Here is a 24,914-nt window from a genome sequence, read left to right as displayed (position 1 = left end):
AGTTAGAGCAGAGTAATGTTGTAACTTTAGATGTTGCGGACACATCTGCTAGCGTTAGCTGTAGCGAGCTAACTAGCCCAGCTTGTAGCAGTCCTAAGCGGCTTACAAGCTACGGTGTAACGGTTGAGACGCATAATAGATTTAGCTCTTTAGCTAGTCCTACACCCCAGTCTACCGGGCACCACACCTTAGTCATAGGGGACTCCATCACCCGAAACATAAAGCTTAGCAAACCAGCCACAATAAAGTGTATCCCCGGGGCCAGAGCACCTGACATTAAAGCTAATCTTAGGGAGCTAACTCGCAACAGGCCTAGTAAACACGTACGGCAGGCTAATCGCACCACTAATTATGCGAATATAGTTGTACACGTTGGCTCCAATGACACTAGAATGAGACAGTCAGAGATTACAAAGAGAAACATAGCCAGGACTTGTGATATCGCCAGAAAGATGTCCAGGCATCGAGTAATTGTCTCTGGTCCCCTGCCTGCGAGAGGCAATGATGAGAGATATAGCAGATTAGTCTCGCTTAACAAGTGGCTGTATAGCTTCTGTAGGCAACAGGGACTAACGTTTATTGATAACTGGCCCACTTTCTGGGGAAAACCAGGCTTGCTGATGAGAGACGGCCTTCACCCTAACCAGGAAGGCGCCATCATCCTGTCTAGAAACATTGACTACTATTTAAGTCTCACTTGACTGACTACACTAGAGCAAGCCCGGTCACAGGCAATTACAATGTCTGTTAGTCCGGGTGAAGAGTCAGTTAAGCTAGAACTACCCAGCGCCAGGCTGGATAATCCATGTACGCATAGCAATTCTCTTAGAATAATACACAATTCAAATAATGTTTTTTCTGTTGTGTCTGTGTCAGAGGTGGACATGCATTCTACTGAGGTGGACATGCATTCTACTGAGGTGGCCATTTTATGATATGTCCAGTCTATTGCAGCACCAAGCAAACAATCGGAAAATTCCCGTCATATCAATTCCTAGATATGGTCGAAACTATTTAAAGTGCACTACGCATAATAAACGCAACATTGTTAATATTGCCACTACGGATAATCTTAACAAAAACTCGTCAAAACAGCCCAATACCTATAATATGGGCTTTTTAAACATAAGATCATTGTCTCCCAAGGCGTTATTAGTTAATGAGGTCATTAGAGACAACAATCTTAACGTCATTGGTCTTAGCGAAACCTGGCTCAAACCAGAAGAATTTTTTGCGCTCAATGAGGCATCTCCTCCTAACTATACGAATGCGCATGTTGCCCGTCCTCTTAAAAGGGGAGGGGGTGTCGCACTAACATACAATGAACATTTCAACCTTACCCCTAACCTAAATAATAAATATAAATCGTTTGAGGTGCTTACTATGAGGTCTGTCACACCGCTACCTCTCGACCTGGCTGTTATCTACCGCCCCCCTGGGCCCTATTCGGACTTTATCAGTGAATTCTCAGAGTTCGTTGCTGATCTAGTGACGCACGCCGACAATATAATCATAATGGGGGACTTTAATATCCATATGAATACCCCATCGGACCCTCAGTGCGTGGCGCTCCAAACCATAATTGATAGCTGTGGTCTTACACAAATAATACATGAACCCACGCATCGCAACGGTAATACAATAGATCTAGTGCTTGTCAGGGGTGTCACCACCTCCAAAGTTATGATACTTCCATATACTAAAGTAATGTCCGATCATTACCTTATAAAATTTGAAGTTTTGACTCATTGTCAACAACCTAATAATAATAATAACTGCTATAGCGGCCGCAACATTAATGCTGCCACAACGATGACTCTTGCTGACCTACTGCCTTCAGTAATGGCACCATTCCCAAATTATGTCGGCTCTATTGATAACCTCACTAACAACTTTGACGATGCCTTGCGCAAAATTATTGATAGTATAGCACCGCTAAAGCAAAAAAGGGCCCCTAAAAGGCGCACCCCATGGTTTACAGAAGAAATTAGAGCTCATAAATTATCATGTAGAAAACTGGAACGCAAATGGCGCGCGACTAAACTTGAGGTTTTCCATCAAGCATGGAGTGATAGTTTAATAACTTATAAACGCATGCTTACCTTAGCTAAAGCTAAATACTACTCAAATCTCATCTGCCTCAACAAAGACGATCCTAAATTTCTGTTTAGTACAGTAGCATCGCTAACCCAACAAGGGACTCCTCCCAGTAGCTCCACCCACTCGGCAGATGATTTTATGAATTTCTTTAATAAGAAAATTGAACTCATTAGAAAGGAGATTAAAGACAATGCATCCCAGCTACAACTGGGTTCTATTAACACAAATACGACTGTATATACGACGGACACTGCCCTCCAAAATAGTCTCTCTATTTTTGATGAAATAACATTAGAGGAATTATTACAGCGTGTAAGTGGGATAAAACAAACAACATGTTTACTTGACCCACTTCCTGGGAAACTTATCAAGGAACTGTTTGTATTATTAGGTCCATCAGTGTTAAATATTATAAACGTATCACTTTCCTCCGGCACTGTTCCCCTAGCATTCAAAAAAGCGGTTATTCATCCTCTGCTCAAAAGACCTAACCTCGATCCTGACCTCATGGTAAACTACCGACCGGTCTCCCACCTTCCGTTTATTTCCAAAATTCTCGAAAAAATTGTTGCACAGCAGCTAAATGAACACTTAGTGACTAACAATCTCTGTGAACCTTTTCATTCCGGTTTCAGGGCAAATCACTCTACGGAGACAGCCCTCGCAAAAATGACTAATGATCTATTGCTAACGATGGATTGTGATGCGTCATCTATGTTGCTGCTTCTTGATCTTAGCGCCGCTTTCGATACCGTCGATCATAATATTTTATTAGAGCGTATCAAAACACGTATTGGTATGTCAGACTTAGCCTTGTCTTGGTTTAACTGTTATCTTACTGACAGGATGCAGTGCGTCTCCCATAACAATGTGACCTCGGACTATGTCAAGGTAACGTGCGGAGTTCCCCAGGGTTCGGTTCTTGGCCCTGCACTCTTTAGTATTTACATGCTGCTGCTGGGTGACATCATACGCAAGTACGGTGTTAGCTTTCACTGTTATGCTGATGACACTCAACTCTACATGCCCCTAAAGCTGACCAACACGCCGGATTGTAGTCAGCTGGAGGCGTGTCTTAATGAAATTAAACAATGGATGTCCGCTAACTTTTTGCAACTCAACGCTAAGAAAACGGAAATGCTGATTATCGGTCCTGCTAGACACCAACATCTATTTAATAATACCACCTTAACATTTGACAATCAAACAATTACACAAGGCGACTCGGTAAAGAATCTGGGTATTATCTTTGACCCAACTCTCTCGTTTGAGTTACACATTAACAGTGTTACTAAAACGGCCTTCTTTCATCTCCGTAATATCGCTAAAATTCGTTCCATCTTGTCCACTAGCGACGCTGAGATCATTATTCATGTGTTCGTTACGTCTCGTCTCGATTACTGTAACGTATTATTTTCGGGTCTCCCTATGTCTAGCATTAAAAGATTACAGTTGGTACAAAATGCGGCTGCAAGACTTTTGACAAAAACAAGAAAGTTTGATCATATTACGCCTATACTGGCTCACCTGCACTGGCTTCCTGTGCACTTAAGATGCGACTTTAAGGTTTTACTACTTACGTATAAAATACTACACGGTTTAGCTCCAGCCTATCTCGCCGATTGTATTGTACCATATGTCCCGACAAGAAATCTGCGTTCAAAGAACTCCGGCTTATTAGTGATTCCCAGAGCCAAAAAAAAGTCTGCGGGCTATAGAGCGTTTTCTATTCGGGCTCCAGTACTCTGGAATGCCCTCCCGGTAACAGTTAGAGATGCTACCTCAGTAGAAGCATTTAAGTCCCATCTTAAAACTCATTTGTATAATCTAGCCTTTAAATAGACCCCCCTTTTTTAGACCAGTTGATCTGCCGTTTCTTTTCTTCTCCCCTCTTCTCCCCTGTCCCTTGCGAGGGGGAGTTGCATAGGTCCGGTGGCCATGGATGAAGTGCTGGCTGTCCAGAGTCGGGACCCCGGGTGGACCACTAGCCTGTGCATCGGTTGGGGACATCTCTGCGCTGCTGACCCGTCTCCGCTCGGGATTGTTTCCTGCTGGCCCCGCTGTGGACTGGACTCTCGCTGATGTGTTGGATCCACTGTGGACTGGACTTTCACAATGTTATGTCAGACCCACTCGACATCCATTGCTTTCAGTATCCCTCAGAGGGGGGGGTTACCCACATATGCGGTCCTCTCCAAGGTTTCTCATAGTCATTCACCGACGTCCCACTGGGGTGAGTTTTTCCTTGCCCGTATGTGGGCTCTGTACCGAGGATGTCGTTGTGGCTTGTGCAGCCCTTTGAGACACTTGTGATTTAGGGCTATATAAATAAACATTGATTGATTGATTGATTGAAAGCTTCCCTCTCTCTAATCATACACACCTTTTGACAATCAGGTAACGACTCCCAATCCCTCAGAGCAAATCACATTGCACACAGTTCACATTGCCTCTGACTGACCAATCAGGTCGGTGGTAAAAAGCCTTTTGTCATAATATTGCAAGTTAAAAGAGCTATTTTAACGTTAACAAGACACACCTTAACACTTTATTTTTACTCAACTATTACTACATCCATTCATCCATTCATTTTTCTACCGCTTGTCCCTTTCGGGGTCGCGGGGACTATTACTAGATGTAAAGCCAAAATATCTCACAACATTAAGATCAGTAAAGTAAATACTAGGTAGATTATATTATAATATTTATATTATAGTACAATTACCATGTCTACCATTCAGACAATACAGTACATATACTGTAAATGGGGTATTTGCGCGCATATTAAAATACTCTGGGGTTACACCAATGACAATACAGTCGGACTGCAGGAACTTAAAGAGAAAAAAAGGAAATATTTCAAAGCTGAAAAATAGAAATGCACAATTCTAGGAATTATTGGATATTTATAAAGGGGATAAAAAAAAATAAATGTAGTCATACTCTGATTTTCCAGGGCAGAACCTTAATTATAAGCCTATAAAGAAGTTGATAACATGATAATGTTACTGGACTAAAAATTTAAGTTAAAGTTAAAGGACCACTGTTAGTCACACACACACTAGGTGTGGTGAAATTACCCTCTGCATTTGACCCATCCCCATGTTCCAATCCCTGGGAGGTGAGGGGAGCAGTGAGCAGCAGCGGTGGCCGCGCTCGGGAATCATTTTGGTAATTTTAACCCCCAATTCCAACCCTTGATGCTGAGTGCCAAGCAGGGAGGTAGTGGGTCCCATTATTATAGTCTTTGGTATGACTTATGACTGCATTTTTGCACTTTCTTAAAAAGAAACCGCATCTTTGGCCCGCAGCATTTTCTTTATTTTTTTTATTTTTTTTGGGGGGGGGAGGGGGTGTTTATTGACCCCATCGGCAAATTGTAAAAGTAGAAATACTTTATATTTATGAAGGTCTATCATTAGGTATGACACTAATTTGTGGATGCGGATGTTTTGTTTTCGACAGCTTAGTATATATTGACCTAAGTCAGACAGGTTTTAGCATCTTTAAAGTGCAAGATTTATCGGCATATTTGCTTATTAAATTTGTAGGAGAATTACATGTCTGCAGTTTTCTATGTTTTTATTTTAAAAATTGTTAAAGTTGCCTTAACGGCCTACTGAAACCCACTACTACCGACCACACAGTTTGATAGTTTATATATCAATGATGAAATCTTAACATTGCAACACATGCCAATACGGTGGGGTTAACTTATAAAGTGCAATTTTAAATTTCCCGCTAAACTTCCGGTTGAAAAACTCCTTTGGATATGACGTATGCGCGTGACGTAGCCAGTAGAACAGAGGTATGGCTCCCCCATTGAGGCCAATACAAAAAGCTCTGTTTTCATTTCATAATTCCACAGTATTCTGGACATCTGTGTTGGTGAATCTTTTGCAATTTGTTTAATGAACAATGGAGATTGCAAAGAAGAAAGTTGTAGGTGGGATCGGTGTATTAGCGGCTGGCTGTAGCAACACAACAAGAGGACTTACTTGGATAGCAGACGCGCTAGCCGATGCTAGCCACCAACCGATGCTAGCCGCCAACCGCATCTGTGATCGGGTGAAGTCCTTCGTCGTGCCGTCGATCGCTGGAACGCAGGTGAGCACGGGTGTTGATGAGCAGATGAGGGCTGGCTGGCGTAGGTGGAGCGCTAATGTTTTTATCATAGCTCTGTGAGGTCCGGTTGCTAGGTTGCTAAGTTAGCTTCAGCGTCGTTAGCAACAGCATTGTTAAGCTTTGCCAGGCTGAGAATTATTAACCGTGTAGTTACATGTACATGGTTTAATAGTATTGTTGATCTTCTGTCTATCCTTCCAGTCAGGGATTTATTTATTTTGTTTCTATCTGCATTTGAGCCAGATGCTATCACGTTAGCTCAGTAGCTAAAGAGCTTCGCCGATGTATTGTCGTGGAGATAAAAGTAACTGTGAATGTCCATTTTGCGTTCTCGACTCTCATTTTCAAGAGGATATAGTATCCGAGGTGGTTTGAAATACAAATCCGTGATCCACAATAGAAAAAGGAGAGAGTGTGGAATCCAATGAGCCAGCTTGTACCTAAGTTACGGTCAGAGCGAAAAAAGATATGTATTTCACTGCATTCTAGTCCGTCACTCTAACGTTCCTCATCCACAAATCTTTCATCCTCGCTCAAATTAATGGGGTAATTGTCGCTTTCTCGGTCCGAATCGCTCTAGCTGCGTTGAAAACAATAGGAAAATATGAGGAGGTGAACAACTGACTACGTCACACTACTTCCGGTAGGGGCAAGGCTTTTTTTTATCAGAGACCAAAAGTTGCGAACTTTATCGTCGTTGTTCTATGCTAAATCCTTTCAGCAAAAATATGGCAATATCGCGAAATGATCAAGTATGACACATAGAATGGATCTGCTATCCCCGTTTAAATAAAAAAAATTCATTTCAGTAGGCCTTTAAAACCGAAATATGTACCAAACCATTGGTGTACCGTAACACCTATGAATGTGTACGAAATTAGGTACTTTTATAAATACCGACCGAATTCCATCGGTACCACAGGGTACTGATTCGTGTAAAATCAAACAGTGCCATATTTCGGTACTTAGTTTCTCGTGACTTCACGCCCAGTTGCACACTCGACCCTGGTGTAACGGGTCTGTACTTGTGATGAGTTTGTAAACAGCGATCACACAATGGACTTCTTTACAGGAGGTTTTATTCTGAAAATGAAGTAAAACTCACATAAACTCCTTCTCTGTGACTCCTTGTACCGCTCTGCTTCCTTAGCATCGCAAGCAGCTAAGTCAAAGTTTAAAATTTTTAAGAAATACACACTACCGTTATACAGCATTGACTCAATATAAGATGCAAAAAGTAAACACAGCCAACTGGCAGCCAAAATAAAGAACTGCGTGGGGAAGGAGTTAAATAAAAGCACGACAACATGCATATACAGTATTACACATACCTGAAAAATGAAGTAAAAATCACATAAACTCCTTCTCTGTGATTCCTCTTCTCTGCTTCCTACACATATAAAACTTACTTTTTACCAACGGGACATAGGCTTTGTAGTGGTCACGTGACATGAGAGAGGACCGCTTCGAACAAATCGCGCCAACAGTGTCACTCAAACAAAATGCTTCTAGCACTCAAAATAGCGGTTAAAATAACACAAAAACACTTGATATCTTAAGGGTACATAAAAAGTAAACAACATACGGCAAGAAACCGTTCGTTTTTGTTACAAAACGACACACAGCACGACACCAATTTGGACACAACTCACCTCAGCATCGCAAGCAGCGAAGTGAGGAGGAAGGGGAGGAGCTACAGAAGCTAGAGGAAACTATGGAAGCCTGACGATATGCCATGCCGGGAAGGAGTAAAATAAAATAACAGTCAATCAACAAAAATAAAGAAGTATTTTGAGATAAAATTCACACAAACACAATACTTTAATAACAAAATAAAAACGTTCGGAAATATTAATAAAGTGCCTTTTTAACTCTGTTACACTGGCTCAAGCACTTTGCCGGGAAAGCAGTGAAGCACTCAGAGCGGACTCGAACGAACTGCCTCCAGGTAATGTTACAAATTCCCATGCCAACAAAGCAAGAATGAAATAAAAACTAAAGCAAGGCTTCCTTTTCAAAATGCGATAGCGCCATGCTAATTTACATTAGATTTTCCATAGACATGCTGCTGATTAGCATTAGCAATTTTACATGGTATTTTCAACACCTCCAAATTTAGTAATGAAAACTACAACTAAGACACACGTTACAATCAAACAGCAGTTGTGAAATAAATACAATACTTACAGTTTAAACACTTTGTAGGAATCAACAAAAGAAAAGACTGGCACATTCAACTTGGTTAAGGCAACACAATGTAGTATATATACTACTTACATCTAATGTACAGTAAAGTACTTGCAAATGAGACAGAAGTCTAAGTAAACAAAATAACAACTGGATAGCACAGTCGTTAAAGGCCTACTGAAATGATTTTTTTTCATTTAAACGGGAATAGCAGATCCATTCTATGTGTCATACTTGATCATTTCGCGATATTGCCATATTTTTGCTGAAAGGATTTAGTAGAGAAAATCGACGATAAAGTTCGCAACTTTTGCTCGCTGATAAAAAAAAGCCTTACCTGTACCGGAAGTAGCGTGACGTCACAGGAGCTAGTATTCCTCACAATTCCCCATTGTTTACAATGGAGCAAGAGAGATTCGGACCGAGAAAGTGATGATTACCCCATTAATTTGAGCGAGGATGAAAGATTCGTAGATGAGGAACGTTACAGTGAAGGACTTGATCGAGACAGGGATGGACGTATCTTTTTTCGCTCTGACCGTAACTTAGGTACAAGCTGGCTCATTGGATTCCACACTCTCCTTTTTTTATTGTGGATCACGGATTTGTATTTTAAACCACCTCGGATACTATATCCTCTTGAAAATGAGAGTCGAGAACGCGAAATGGACATTCAGTGCCTTTTATCTCCACGACAATACATCGGCGAAATGCTTTAGCTACGAGCTAACGTGATAGCTTTGTGCTTTAACTGCATATAGAAACAAAAATATAAACCCCTGACTGGAAGGATAGATAGAAAATCAACAATACTATTAAACCGTGGACATGTAAATACACGGTTGATGCTTTCCAGGCTGGCGAAGGTTAACAATGCTGTGCTAACGACGCCATTGAAGCTAACTTAGCAACTTAGCAACGGGACCTCACAGAGCTATGCTAAAAACATTAGCTCTCCACCTACGCCAGGCAGCCCTCATCTACTCATCAACACCCGTGCTCACCTGCGTTCCAGCGGTCGGCAGAAGGACGAAGGACTTCACCCGATGCATTTGGCGGCCCGGAGACGTAGGAAGTCAAGGTGAGGTCGGCGGCTAGCGCGGCTAGCGCGGCTAGCGCTCCAACAAAGTCCTCCTGGTTGTGTTGCTGTAGTCCGCTGCTAATACACCGATCCCACCTACAACTGTCTTCTTTGCAGCCTTCATTGTTCATTAAACAAATTGCAAAAGATGTCCAGAATACTGTGGAATTATGAAATGAAAACAGAGCTTTTTGTATAGGATTCTACGGGTACCATAACTTCCGTTACTCTGACTTCGTCACACGCATACGTCATCATACCGCGACGTTTCAGCCGGATATTTCCCGGGAAGTTTTAAATGTCACTTTATAAGTTAACCCGGCCGTATTGGCATGTGTTGCAATGTTAAGATTTCATCATTGATATATAAACTATCAGACAGCGTGGTCGGTAGTAGTGGGTTTCAGTAGGCCCTTAAATGTTACATTTTAAAAATAAGATTTTCTTTTTAGAGCTCCACTTAAGATCTTTCAGTTTTGGTTAATTTTGGTGGCGCCAGTGGACCAAAGCGGTCGTGTTTTGCCAGAAGAAGACCACATTTCCCATGATGAGTAGTGCATATAGCGTCATTCTGACATGATGTCTGCCATAATGTTGGCACAAAGCAAAGAAAGACCGACGGGAGATTTTTTTCAAAGGAAGTCGTGTGGAACCATCAAGCTGGTGGCCATTTATTGCTACCACGCAAATTTCTGACAGCTAGCATTAGCATTATCATTTTGATTTGAACATCAAAAGTCACTTAGTCCAGCAGGAACAGACCCAAGGCAAGCATTGGTCTGAAATTCCTTGTCTTTGAGCTCACGCCAGCGAGTGAAAGCTTGGGCAATGTGTATCCTGACTGTAAGCTACGTTTAACTTTTTGTGTCTCCTCAGACAAATCTTTTTGTTTCTTTGGTTGTTTTGCAGCTTCTGCCATCTTATTCTTGTTTTTGTTTTCTGGCAAAGCAACCATATTAGCTAACCATTTTTAACGAATGGGGAAAGGAGGAGTGACATATGCCGTAAAACAAGTCAGCACATTTGTAGTTTTTTTGTGTTGCAGGGTTCCTGCCACCCTCCTCAATGTCGCTAAGTGCCAGTAAAAACAATACAGACCCCCTCAGGCCATGACAGAGGAGTCATTCAACTAGTTCAGGGGTCTGCAACCCGCGGCTCCGGAGCCGCATGCGGCTCCTTGACCACTCTGATGCGGCTCAGCTACATACATGCCGGGAAAAAATGAGAGGGTTGGCAAGTATGACGCTATCAAGCGCCATTCATTCAAAACTCGCGGGCTGCACTAACATCAAATTTCCACATTAAAGTGCGTGCCGGTGCGTGTGTCGGAGACCCCTGGTTAACATAGCACAAAGCATTTAAGCTTTTTATGCAGTGTTTTTCAGTTTAAATTTTTTTTTTGTGGCTCCCATTACTTTCTTTAATTTGTGAAACTTGCCAAAATGGCTCTTTGAGTGGTAAAGGTTGCCGACCCCTGAACTAGTTGAAAGTTGATGTATCACCCCAAAAGTTATGACAATATTTTACGAAGGTTGAAAAGTTACTTAGTGCTGCTTTAAACATTAACATTTATGAACACATGAACACACACAAAAGTACAGAGAATTGGCACCGTTGACAACCGGTATCGATTTGTAAGTAACAGGAATTGGTATTGTATTGATTTAAATGTGAAAGGTACCCTTCACTAGTTACACTCGTATTTATTGTACTTAACTAAAATAATAATGAACGTACATTTAAAGTAGTGAACCTAAAAGTTTTGGGGAAAAATATGTATTATCTGAATTGTATTCATCAATTTTAAGCAAGCGTGTACCCTGCAATGTACACTAAATTGCCAAAAGTATTTGGCCACCTGCCTTGACTCGCATATGAACTTGAAGTGCCATCCTATTCCTAAGCCATAGGGTTCAATATGATGTGGGCCCACCTTTTGCAGACATTACAGCTTCAACTCTTCTGGGAAGGCTGTCCACAAGGTTGCGGAGTGTGTTTGTAGGAATTTTCGACCATTATTCCAATAGCGCATTGGTGATGTCACACACTGATGTTGGTCGAGAAGGCCTGGCTCTCAGTCTCCGTTCTAATTCATCCCAGAGGTGTTCTATCGGGTTCAGGTCAGGACTCTGTGCAGGACAGTCAAGTTCATCCACACCAGACTCTGTCATTCATGTCTTTATGGACCTTCGTTTGTGCACTGGTGCACAGTCATGTTGGAAGAGGAAGGGGCCCGCTCCAAACTGTTCCCACAAAGTTGGGAGCAGTGAATTGCTCCTGAGAGCAGCCCATTCTTTCACAAATGAACAGTCTCCATGCCTAAGTGCTTGATTTTATACACCTGTGGCCAGGCCAAATGATTAGGACTGTTATGGTTACCGAGGGGAGATGACGGCAAAGACACCAGGGGGCGGTATAGCTCTATGTATTTTATTATATATATTACCATACATATAATAATCAAACAATAATAATAATAATAACTATGGAAATGGAGTGTGAACTAATATCCAGAAGGGGTGTATGGTGGAAGACTATGTGTATGAATAATTAGCTGTTGAGTCTTACCAAATGTTGAAACGAGGAGAAGGAACAAGGCAGGAAGGCAGTCCATGGAGCAGGCAGAAGGTCCAAGGCGAGAGAGAGGCGTCAGAGTTCGTGTACAGGCGAGGGTCGAGGATCGAGGAAGGCAGTCCAAAAACCACGGGGGAAACAACGGGAGATAACAAAGGGGGAGACTCGGGAAGGCACTGCGGGAGAACAACAAGGACGTCAGAACACGGAGGTAAAAACGCAGAGAGAGAGAGAGCATAAGGCTTACGGTATCCAAAGAGGTCAACTAAGTTCCCGCATGAATCCTTTGGTCCACTGGTCCTTTATACAGCTCCCTCTCATCAGGTCCAGGTGCGCTGATTGCTGATCGCCCACAGCCATGTGGGCATGACGCGGCCGTGGGCGCGTCCCGAGGTGTGGCAAACAGAGCGCAAATATGAGGGCGCATTGGAATGCGTCCTGGCCGTGACAAGGACACCTGATTCTGATCATTTGGATGGGTGGCCAAATACTTTCTGCAATATAGTGTACAGTTTCCAATAACTAAACAGTGTATTAGAAATAAACAAACAAATGAAAACCTGACTACAGTACAGCCCCCCTCGGACTGGCTGACTCAGATCGACATAAGTGGTTGTCAACATAACCGACACCCAAAAAAGCCATTGCTTGAAAATTCACTTAGTTTCACCAGATGCAATTTTTTGACATAATTTCTGCACTTTTATGTACAAAAAAAACACTGTGGAGAGGACTTGACATGCCGGTCGACATAAACGGATCCCACTGTTTAAAGAAAGTCACTAAAAGCTGTTTTTCATGGAAAGGATGTTTCTGCTTATCTCCCCACAGACACAAGACACTGGAGGTTACTCTTCGCCTCTTTGCTTAATTTGAAATGACCTCGCTATAAACCGATCTACATTCACTTACGTTGTCAGACTGAGGCCTACGAATGGAAGAAGTTCTGAATGACCAATTTGTGGTTTTGGTTTCATACTGTATGCAGATCTTTTGGAAGGGTAAACACAATTTCCCCGGAGCAATTCTGGACCTGCCAGCTGATAAGCTAGCTTTTATATCGCTAATAAAAAAAACTGTCAGATGTATCTATTATTAAAATGTCTACTTATAATGGCCACGTTTGTGTCTCACAGAAATGGGTCCAGATAATTAGCAGTTAATTAGCCACCCTGCAGGTTATTGATTATCCTCCGTACAGAACTCATTAACTCCATTCTGGAATGAAATGGTCAGAGTTTACTTCATGATACCGCCCATGGATGCCCACATTACTGCATTCTTAGCAGGTCATAAATTGCATCCATTGTTTCAATTATTCCTTTTGAATGGAACTGAAGACACGTTCATTATAGCGCAGGTCTCGGCTTCTTTGTAATTATTCAAAGACACAATTGGAGTGTTTTATGTGGCACTTTTGCTTAATGAAATAGGGCAAAGGTTGAAGGGTTTTTTCGCTACCTGCTCCAGCAAAATGTAGATTAGTCTAATGGTAAATACAAAAGAGGCACTATATATATATATATATATATATATATATATATATATATATATATATATATATATATATATATATATATATATATATATGATAAAAAAAAGTACCAGAAAAAGACACACAAAATCAGACGCTTTGTTTAGCTTTTATTGCCTCTTTTATGTTAACAACGGGCCCAATTCCAACAAGTATTTCTTTCGTGCACACACAAGAGTTTCTAAACACGAGTACAGTCTCCAATAACACCAAAAATAGATGATAGATTTGTTGCCAGTTGTTTTTAATAAAGATAGAGTGACTAAAAAAATTGGAGAACTCTCTAAAAAATAAAATACAATTTTCAACAAAGTACATACAATAAGCAGCATCAATTAAAAATTTGAGCAAAATGATATTATGTAAGAAAAAATATATGTTGATACTATAATTAATAATAAAAGATTTGTTTTAAATGTATGTATACATTTTTTTGACTTTTAAAAGAAAATATATATACTGTATAAATTACGTGACGATGTCATATTGACCATGCCCCGAACCACACCCGCAGAACCACAGTTATTTTGACAATCTAGGGGAAACCTTGACTGAGTTAAACTGCTTTTAGACCACTGAAATACAATGAAAATTAAAATCTTGGGCAGGTATATTTAAAATAGCAGACTTGGGTGAACAGAAATTCAATCAAGTCTTGCCTGCTTTGTCTCTCATTCTCGCTCAGTTGGCGCGCCATAAAAATATGTTTGTCTAATTGTCTACTATATTAAAATCAATCGTCATTAACTATTGACCTATTTAGGGCTGTAATTACCCACTCTGAAACTTATATTTAAAAATATTAAACATTTTCCTATTGTAAAAAAAAAACGTTGCTATTTTTGACAAAAATGCCATCCATCCATCCATTTTCTACCGCTTGTCCCTTTTTGAGGTCGCGGGGGGTGCTGGAGCCTATCTCAGCGGCATTCGGGCAGAAGGCGGGGTACACCCTGGACAAGTCGCCACCTCATCACAGGGCCAACACAGATAGACAGACAATAAAACATTTAAAAAAAACATTAAACATTTTTTTTCAATAGTTACATCTGAAGTTGTTTTCAAGCGTTGAAAGTTAAAAAAAAATGTATTGATGAATTATGACACTTTTATGAGTGGGTCCCTTTTGTATCCTAAGAGTATGAGTGCATAGACTTAGACTTCCTTTTATTGTCATTCAAATTTGAACTTTACAGTACTGATAAAAATGAAATGCTCCTTGTAGTGCAGGATAAAAGAGCAAAATAAGGTGCAGATATAAATACATCTGTCAATATAGTATATATTGTATAGTATATATAATATAGTATAGTCATTCTTAAGCTTGCACAAGTGTTAAACAGGTTCCGATGTATGTGTAACAATACCTTTATAAGTTTATTAGTGGTACAGTATGTATTCTTCACTCTTTTATAATGATTGAATCATCTTTTAGTTAATACAATTTAGTTGCTGCCTCGCCCAGAATTGACTTACTCCCTTAATAAGACCAAGTACGAGGCCAAGGAGGTCACACAAGCAAATACACAAATATAATGTATACAGTTTAATCTATGCTGACCCTTGCAGCCAGCTGACTCGTCTTCATATGTTTCAATCAGTGGCTGAGCATGCATGGCTGGGGTCAGCAGATTGCTTATGCTGATCCCAGTGATTGGAGAGCGAGTGATTACCATAAGCAATTTGAATTTTATTGATTTAACCTCTTGCTGCAGTAATTGAAAAGCGTGGGTCTCTCTCTTTACCATCACGTTCCTCTGTCCAAGAATTTTGCAGTTCACTTTTACGTCCTGCCTCTACTGCCTTCCTTTTGTTTTTTGTCTCGAACAGTTACGCCCTCGGGCCAGGAACCACCAATACCTGATCAATCAACAGCCCATTATAGTAACAAAGGATAATTTACAGTCTCGCCATCATCACGCTTGAGGCAGAGGTCGCAAAGAGTGTCTGTGTTTTTTTTTTCTTTTCATAAGAATAATTTTCTGATAATTCTGCCTCTTGAATAGACTGTCATTACTAATCACCATCGCTGACACAAAAGCCCAATTTCTTACTTAATTACAATTTTTTATTTCAGATAACAAGGACAGCCTTAATTGTAAATTACTGAGTAGAACAGGCAAAATAATGATACTGGCGTTCGTTCATTAAAATATTCCCGAATGTGCTCCGTATCTTCTTCATTATAGCGAGCCATAATGGAGAACTAGATTCCGCCCTCAGATCAATTAATACGTGTAGAAAACTCCACCTGGGAGAGACGCTTGTGCATCCTCCATTTTTCATCACGAGGCCGCCATTCCTCACGGCCGCGGGGAGGCGGGGTAGAGGGGACACGATTTCTTGTTTTAATATTTTAGTGCTCTAACTTAAGCTTCCGAATTCTCTCCAGGTAGGACCACTAGATCATCTTGACATTTCAAAGTACTGAAACCTTTGGAGTAAAGCGATTTTTATTAAAATCTATTAACATAATTTATGCTTGTCAAGGCGCCCCTTCCTCGGTGCTGAGTTGTTGGAGACGGAGAGGCTCATACACCATATTTCACCACCTATGGTTCCGCTCGCACGGGGAACTCGGACACGTGTGACACTGTTTTGGTGACTATAGTGAGAGAGGAGTTGCACAATATCAGGCGACACTTCCTGTTTTGGCATGATGTAATCGATAGAAAGGTTGTTATGACACTTGCAGTTTGGTTCATTAAAGAACACCGTGGATCGAAGGCCTTTTTCTGGCGTAATGTAAGACTGCAAACAATATGAGTGGCGTCCACTGTAGGTTGTGCTCCAAGTGCTTTGGAAGACACACTAACATAAATGTAATACATCATTAGACAATCAATCAATGACAAATGTGCACATTTTTGCTAAATCCTTCCAGTGTCGGTTGGTGGCACCCATGTTTTTTCAAATAACTTTGCTCAAATTTTAAGAACATGTGCTTGTCGGCCGCTTAAAAGTTATCCCAAAGTTACAGTGGGGGTTTTGTAGAGTACAATGATGCAATTGTTGATACTGATTGTTGATGACAGAAGTGTTGATACCATGAAACCTAACCCCCCTCCCTCCATACCTCCATATCCCACACCCCGGATTGTAAATAATGTAAATAATTCAATGTATATACTCTGATGATTATCTTGTGTGATGACTGTATTATGATGTTAGTATATATTTGATAGTATATATCTGTATCATGAATCAATTTAAGTGGACCCCAACTTAAACAAGTTGAAAAACGTATTCGGGTGTTACCATTTAGTGGTCAATTGTACGGAATATGTACTTCACTGTGCAATCTACTAATAAAAGTTTCAATCAATCAATCAAAAACATTGAGCTGTGTAAGACATTTCAAGTCAATCTGACTACCGTGGTCAGGCTTTGGAGTTTAATAACTGCTCAGCCATATGGTTTGTCTCACGGATCCATTATTTGTTGGTTTTCCTTAAAGGGGCCCTATCATGCAAAATCAACTTTTCTTACCTATTGCTTGTATTCCATCATGTGACTTTTTCCCAGAAGTGAAAACCAGTGATGGTCAACCAAGTCAAGATTGCAGTTGTACAGCAAGCAGCGCGCCAACTATCTGAGTACAAAAGAGAATTACATTTTCCTGCAAAAAGCAGATACGAGCAAAATATCAAACTATGCAATGGAATAGATCTCCATACTTCATCAAGAAAAGATTTGTCGAATGATATCAAGGATTATACATTGGTCGCGTTCCCAGACATATCAAACTATTGTGCTCCAGACATTTTCTACACGACCAAACAGATGGAAACTGGGAAAAGCATGGAGGTCTACAACTTTTTTGTGTGTGTGGCTGGGTCAAGGACATTGGTATCAAGACTCTCCCTGATAAATATGCATTGTTTTTGCTCGGGTAAAGTTGCATTTCATGATTTAACTTTGTGTCTACTGCCAGGTTTGTTGCTGTTGCACTCGCCGTTTACGATTAACGCATGTTTATCCCCGTCTTTATCAAATTATAACTATAGATGTCCACATCGTGTATATGCTAAAAGCTTCATTTATTATGGCTTCCTTTGGTAAAAGCTTAACTCTTTTAGGTTTTGCTCACATTTGCTTTCTTTTATTTAGACACGCAGAGTTGGTGCAATTTGAAATGTGTTTAAAAAATACAAATAATATCAAGATAATACGTAAATGGGAAATAGTAAATGTTAAAAGTATATAAAACAAACCTTTAATGAAGTGATCACTGCAAACTTGTGCATTCTTCTACTCTGCTGCCTTAGACTGGAGCATGAGCTGCTTTTCTCATTGTCCTTTCGTAAAAATATTGCACTATTCCACCATTCTTGATAACCTCTCGAGGAACTCTGAATTTTTTTTAATTCTTTTCACAATTTAAACGGTTCGTACAGCCGAAAACAACACAAGTATAGGGCGTCTAGTGCTTATTATTAAGAACAGAGCTAGCTTGACCACAAATAGGCAATTTAATGTGCAGGACGTGCGCCAGACGTGAAGTCAGTAAAATACAAGCACCCGCTGTTGTGTTTTTAGGATCTGCATAAGTCCTGAAAATTTTAACTAAAACCGTGGAGGCCTGGCGGATATGTTAATAAAACAATTTTGCCTTCCTTCATACAAACGTTTGTACTTCCCCAGAAGAATTTTGTGTCAATATACAAACGTTTCTATTTATGGATCCTGTTCAAGAACCAGTTAACTTTGTAAATCAAGGTTCCACTGCAGTTCACTGACACCTTTTATTAGAGATGTCCGATAATGTTTTTTTTGCCGATATCCGATATTCCGATATTGTCCAACTCTTAATTACCGATACCGATATCAACCGATACCGATATATGCAGTCGTGGAATTAACACATTATTATGCCTAATTTTGTTGTGATGCCCCGCTGGATGCATTAAACAATGTAACAAGGTTTTCCAAAATAAATCAACTCGAGTTATGGAAAAAAATGCCAACATGGCACTGCCATATTTATTATTGAAGTCACAAAGTGCATTATTTTTTTTAACATGCCTCAAAACAGCAGCTTGGAATTTGGGACATGCTCTCCCTGAGAGAGCATGAGGAGGTTGAGGTGGGCGGGGTTGAGGTGGGGGGAGGGAGGGGAGGAGGTAGCGGGGGGTGTATATTGTAGCGTCCCGGAAGAGTTAGTGCTGCAAGGGGTTCTGGGTATTTGTTCTGTTGTGTTTATGTTGTGTTACGGTGCGCATGTTCTCCTGAAATGTGTTTGTCATTCTTGTTTGGTGTGAATTCACAGTGTGGCGCATATTTGTAACAGTGTTAAAGTTGTTTATATATCGCTACCCTCAGTGTGACCTGTATGGCTGTTGACCAAGTATGATTTGCATTCACTTGTGTGTGTGAAAAGCCGTAGACATTATGTGACTGGGCCGGCACGCAAAGACAGTGCCTTTAAGGTTTATTGGCGCTCTGTACTTCTCCCTACGTCCGTGTACACAGCGGCGTTTTAAAAAGTCATAAATTTTACTTTTACTTTTAATTTTACTAAATTTTACCGATAATTTTGAAACCGATTCCGATAATTTCCGATATTACATTTTAAAGCATTTATCGGCCAATAATATCGGCAGTCCGATATTATCGAAAATCTCTACCTTTTATTATTCTGTTCACTTACATTGCTTTTTCCACACTCTATATATATTTTTTAATGTTACATTTGAAAATTAGCTGATTATGATCAATCTGCTGTCCAATTGTTGTATCTTCTTTTCGTATGACATTTCTGAGTCTCATTTGCCATAGACTTTCAATACACTTACAATTCTCAGATGTTAGATGGCAATAAGTTTAGACTACAGTATATCACCGAGCTAGGAAGTAGTCTTTGCCAATAAATTTAATCTAATCTTTTGGTGGCCCTAGAACTTTTTTTTTTACTGTTAGTATTATACTTTCCACGCATTTGCTGTTTGATTGTAATGTGCATCTTATTTTAAGTTTGGAGGTGTTGGAATAGCCATGTAAAATTGCTAATGAGAATCAGTAGCATGTATGTGGCAAAGCCGATTAGCATCAAACATTTTGGAAACGTGAAGCCTTACTTTTTCAATCAGGCATACTTGCTTTGTTAGCATTGAAAGTTGCACCATTACCTACTGTAGGGCAGTTTGGCTGAGTCCGTTCTGACTGCTGCTTGAGTAATTATCTGTAAGTGTTTAGTTTGCAACCGGACATGATGTCATGAGCAACAAAGCTATACAAATATAGTACCGTTTGATTTTACGAGTATCGATACCTTGTAGCACTGACAGAGTTCGGTGAGTACCTATAAAAATATAAAATTTGGTACCCATCCCTAAGCATGAATATCCTGAATGAGCTAAAGGTTTGGACATTGGAATAGTTTAAATAGGTTATAAGAAATGTTGAAGCAGTAAGAATGTTTTATGAAAAATGTGGAATTTGGGAAAAGTGCTAATTCTGGGGGGATTTGGAAAGTTGGAATGTGTGTGTATATATATATATATATACATATATACATATACACACACACACACACACACACACATACATACATACATACATACATACAGTACATATATATATATATATATATATATATATATATATATATATATATATATATATATATATATATATATATATATATATATATATATATATATATATATATATATATATATATATATATACACGTTTGTATATAGTTACTTTACATACAGTCGGCTTTCGGGCCTCAACCACATTTTTTTAGCCCAATGCGGCCCCCAAGTCAAAATGTTTGGACACCCCTGGCCTAAATGAATTGAATGTTGCATGGAATGCTTTGAGTCGGTTGAAAAACGTGGGAAACTTTGAACTTGTAAAAAAGGTCTCTTAATTTTCAATTAGGATGTTTTCACAGAAAATGTGGGACTTTTCGGGAATGGGTCATTTGATAGTCACGGTGTCCTGAATGAGCTGAACATTTTGATTGTGTTGCATAAATAAATGATCTTCAACATTCGCACAATAATTCACTCCAAGACCACTTTTGATGGATTATCACTCTTTACGAGGATCTACTTTCACATTTACCTTGGACGGTGTAGGTGTGGCTTTTTTAGAATTGACTTTAAGTGTGAAATCTGACAGCCTTCTCCTGGCGCAACCTTCTCATTTTAATGTCATACTGTAGGCTTAGGAGGACATCAGCATATGTCCAATAACTGCACATCTTTCCATGATGTGAGGAAGGGAAATAAAGATTTTGTGGCCTTAAAATGTCCACCTGGTGGTACCCGATTGATTCCCATTCCCATAAATCCTTCCTGCTCCTGTTCATTACATTTCCAGAACCTTAGGTGCTGCTGTAAGATATAAATATCTGCTTCATCTCCATGTGGAGCGCTACTTTGAAGTTGTATCTAATTAAGCGGCGACACAGTTAAAGAGGCGAACAGTAAGACACAATGCGCATGGGTGACAGCTAATGAAACAGACACAAAAGGAAGTGAAGATGTAGTGATGTGACACTCTGAAAAGTTCAAATGCATGCAGTGTTGCATTTAATCAGTAACTGTAAGGTATAAAATCTCGAACACACACAATCAGCAAACTGCACATGTGCAAGGGCAAAGACTGTCTAATTGGTTATAGTTCAAGTTAAAGTACCAATGATTGTCACACACACGAGGTGTGGCAAAATTATTCTCTGCATTTGACTCATCACCCTTGATCACCCCCTGGGAGGTGAGGGGAGCAGTGAGCAGCAGCAGTGGCCACGCCCGGGAATCAGTTTTGGTGATTTAACCCCCAATTTTCAGGTCTTACTGTACATTTTTACAGATTGCAGGCACAGGAAGGAATATTGTGATAGACACATGTGCATCAAATGTTCAAAATATATATATACCTGTATATATTTTACTTAAATATAATTACCAGCCCATACATGCTCAGGTTGTGTTGAACGATTCATCAACAGCACAGGTGAAATCGAAAATATGTGTTAATAAAGTACTTCAACTTTTCTTACAAAATGTATGTGTTCTTTACATTTTCCATCCATCCATAAATTTTCTACCGCTTGTCCCTTATGGAATTATTTAATAATGCAACAATACATTAGATTATCATAATTTAAAAATATATTTAATAAAGATAAATACTTAAATATCTGCTTAATGCATGATTTCAAAGCAAGTTATCCATCAAATTGTACACAGTAAAAAATATATATATATTTTGTCTGTGTAGTTTTAATGTGATGTTTATTTTTCCCATGATCTCAAACACACCGTCCGTGCCTGAAAGCGGATTGGCGGAGAATGAGGAAGTGTTTTTGTGTGTCCGGGGGAGCACGGAGACAAAAGTGTTTGCACGGCAGCTAAAATTGGGCTGGGTGTTATTATCAGATTCTCAATAAATGTTTAAAATACTGGAAGCTACAATGCATTATAATAATGTATTTAGTTTTCATGTAAAAACCCTCATTTCTAATGTGGCAGCCATGATTTTGCAGTGGCGGTGCGCCGCGTTTACTTACATTAAAGCAGTGATGTCCAAAGTGCGGCCCGGGGGCCATTTGCGGCCCGCAGGTCATTTTTTAGTGGCCCCACGGCCCATTTTAAAATACAATTAAAAAAATTAAAAACATAAAAAGTGGTATGAAAGACCAAACAGGTGAAATGTAACAAGAAAATGTTGCAATGTTTACTCTAATAACACAAAGCTGCCATGCAGGCTGTTTCTTTCTATAAAAAAATAATAATGAATCAAAACCAATGTTATTATGAATTATTGACCTATCCAAGGCTCCAATTACGCCACATTAAATATTGCACTTTGAGATATTTTTTTGGTAAAATGTTGCATATTTTGCGTTTGCCATATAAAAAATTTAGCTTTTTTTCTTTTTTTTTTAAAGAAGGGCCTAAAACGAACAAAGAAAAAATATAAACAACAATACAACGTTTTATTGACGGATAGATCTGAAGATGATCTCGAGATTATTGTGTTAAAAGTAAACAGTAAAAAAAATGTATAATTTATTTTTTAACACTTTAATGAGTAGGACCCTTTTGGTTCCCCAATAATTTTTGTGTGATTTGTTTTTAAGTGTCATTGCTCAAATAATAATAATGAATTAAAATCAATGGTGTTATGAGTTATTGACCTTTTTAAGGCTCCAATTATTATATAATCTGAAATATTCCTCTTAAAAATTTTATTGGGTGAAAATATTGCATATTTTGTGTTTTTTCCATAAAAAAACAGGGTTTTCTTTGACAAAAAAAACATACGACTTAAATCTTTAAAAACGTTATATTGACAGATTAAGATTAAGATTAAAGATTAAAGTACCAATGATTGTCACCCACACACTAGATGTGGTGAAATTTGTCCTCTGCATTTGTCCCATCCCCTTGGGGAGCAGTGGCCAGCAGCGGCGCCGCGCCCGGGAATCATTTTGGTGATTTAACTCCCAACTCCAACCCTATGTTGCTGAGTGCCAAGCAGGGAGGTTATGGTTCCCATTTTTATAGTCTTTGGTATACCTAATGTTGATCTAGAGATAATAACACTGAATAATGACACATTTTAAATATTTTTTGGACCAAAACCCTTTGGGTCCAAGCCTAAGTGGAGGCCTTAATGTATATTTTTTATACATATATTGTATTGGTTTTTAAAATAAAAAAATATCAAAATGGCCCCCGCTTGCTTAGATTTTTCAGTGTGCGGCCCTCAGTGGAAAAAGTTTGGACACCCCTGCATTAAAGGGAAACCCTGAGATAACTTCAGTGTTAATATTTGGGTGGGCTTGTGCCCCTCTGTAGTGGAAAAGTTGGGCCCTAAGGTCAAAAACATTAAGAGCCCCTGACCTAGAGGACTTCAATTGAACAACAACCGTCGGATAGCTTGAATCGTCTGTCCTAGCCCATTTTGACTGGAATGAAAATAACACTTAATCAAGAACTTACAAGAAACAAAATCAGAATCATCTTCATCTGACTGGATATGATTGAAAATGTGAACAAGAATACTCGCAGACTTTGCGAGACTGGTTTCTAATTCAGTTCTGTTACATTGCAGCAGCTACAGTGCTATCATTCATACTCCCATTCACCCCTTGGTGTAGGAGGTAGACAGAGTACCCAGGGACAAAATCAAGCCAGAGGCCAAATGTTAGCTAATTTTGCAGTCAGAAGTCAGCATAAACTGCATTTGTAAGTACTGGGTGTGTCCTGGGTTGTTAGTTACAGATGGTGTCTGAGTTCCTCCTACCACCCTGCCACCCTAAGCTGTGAAATGCATGGCTTGTCTGAGGAATGAGAGACCCTGGAGGGCCGAGGGTCCCGAACAAATGAGCTCCCATAAAAACTTGTCTACTTATACAAGAAGAGGACAGAATGCAGACAAGCAGCCGCCCAAAGCAGCCTTCATGGTAATTTCATTCCACTATTTGCAGAGGCCACCCACTGCTTTCACCGCTCTGGATTGACGCCAGTCACCTTCATGTGCGGCGAGATGGCATTCATCATATCAGCAGACGACACAGTGTAGCAAACGAAACTCGAGGGGTGGGCACATTTTGGTGTCAATCCATTACCAAGTAGATACAGGACACATACTGATACCAATACTATTTACTTTTTCAAGATCATTGAAGGATTTTCTGATTTTACCTTAAGAGGAAAAATATTTTATAAAATATATGTATAAAATAAGAAATCTGTGATCAATTTAAATACACTGATAAACTTTGATAAAATAAATAAATACAACTTTGACCAATTTAAATATAGCATGAATACAGTGGTACCTCAACTTACGAGTATTTTGGGGATACAAGGGTAATATGGGAACCTAAGTCTAAACCTAAGGGCATTCTTGGTGGACACCTGAATATTATACCAAAATATGATCGGATTAAAATTCTGCTAACAGATTTTAACTTAGATATTTTGGCATTGAGCGAAACTTGGCTGCACAGTAAGATACCTACCAGCATGAACGATGTCCCCGGTTATACTTGCTTAAGAAATAATACAACATCCGACAAAGGATGGGGGGAGTGTAGTAATTTGCTAATGGAAAACCTCCCACACCTGACTAAAAAATACACTAAAACATTTAAAGTTACACGACAAGTCACCATACCATGGCTGAACAATAACATTCATCAGTTGATGGAAAAAAAAAACGATGCACTGAAAAAATCGCTGCCCTCCAAAAAGAATAGAGATCTTCTAGTTTTATAAGGACTGAAAAATGCAATAACAGAGAACTACATCAAGCAAAGACAGCCTATTTTATGCAACTGATTGAGGA

At 39.6% G+C, this 24,914-nt stretch overlaps 1 long non-coding RNA gene across 1 annotated transcript; it reads right to left on the bottom strand.

The window, feature by feature from the left end:
• Positions 1 to 11,986: 11,986 nt before the first annotated feature.
• On the bottom strand, positions 11,987 to 17,193 carry LOC133662801 (uncharacterized). The gene is made up of 3 exons (XR_009828165.1): positions 17,091 to 17,193; positions 12,315 to 12,561; positions 11,987 to 12,243 (listed from the first exon to the last, which is right to left on the bottom strand). It is a non-coding gene; the product is annotated as an uncharacterized LOC133662801 (long non-coding RNA).
• Positions 17,194 to 24,914: the final 7,721 nt, after the last annotated feature.

Source organism: Entelurus aequoreus, linkage group LG12, assembly GCF_033978785.1.
Source record: "Entelurus aequoreus isolate RoL-2023_Sb linkage group LG12, RoL_Eaeq_v1.1, whole genome shotgun sequence".
NCBI lineage: Eukaryota > Metazoa > Chordata > Actinopteri > Syngnathiformes > Syngnathidae > Entelurus > Entelurus aequoreus.
The sequence above is the reverse complement of the archived record's forward strand: the minus strand, read 5'-3'. Positions and strand labels throughout refer to the sequence as shown.